Below are 355 nucleotides of genomic sequence, written 5' to 3'. Positions count from 1 at the left end.
AGAAGGCTGACTTGGTAAAAACCCAGGACCATGCAACTGCAAAGCCAGCACTCTCCCATTAAGCTATACACCTATTATTTATGAGGTCATAGATAATATTTCATATATTGCTTGCTTTTCTATTATTCTTTCTCTACCTGTTTCTTGCCGGGGATTTGTATTTGATGTGGCACAATGTATCTGGTTCATTTAAAGCTGAGTTAATAAGACTTCCTCCTCTCCAGTGTGACTGTGTCATCTACTCCAGCCTCAGTTGCAGTCAGCACCATCTGTACCAAGAGAGTTTCATCAATAACAATATAAATAAAAAATGCAGTATATTCCAAATAATAGCTATTATGAATTACAAATGTCG

General features: G+C 36.9%; 1 long non-coding RNA gene across 1 annotated transcript in view; it reads right to left on the bottom strand.

Moving 5' to 3' along the window:
• Positions 1–218: 218 nt before the first annotated feature.
• LOC119589439 overlaps positions 219–355 on the bottom strand; it is a 2774-nt gene continuing 2637 nt past the window's right edge. The window contains exon 3 of the long non-coding RNA XR_005230179.1: positions 219–269. This is a non-coding gene — a long non-coding RNA (uncharacterized LOC119589439). The remainder of the gene's footprint in view (positions 270–355) is intronic.

Source organism: Penaeus monodon, chromosome 25, assembly GCF_015228065.2.
Source record: "Penaeus monodon isolate SGIC_2016 chromosome 25, NSTDA_Pmon_1, whole genome shotgun sequence".
NCBI lineage: Eukaryota > Metazoa > Arthropoda > Malacostraca > Decapoda > Penaeidae > Penaeus > Penaeus monodon.
The sequence above is the reverse complement of the archived record's forward strand: the minus strand, read 5'-3'. Positions and strand labels throughout refer to the sequence as shown.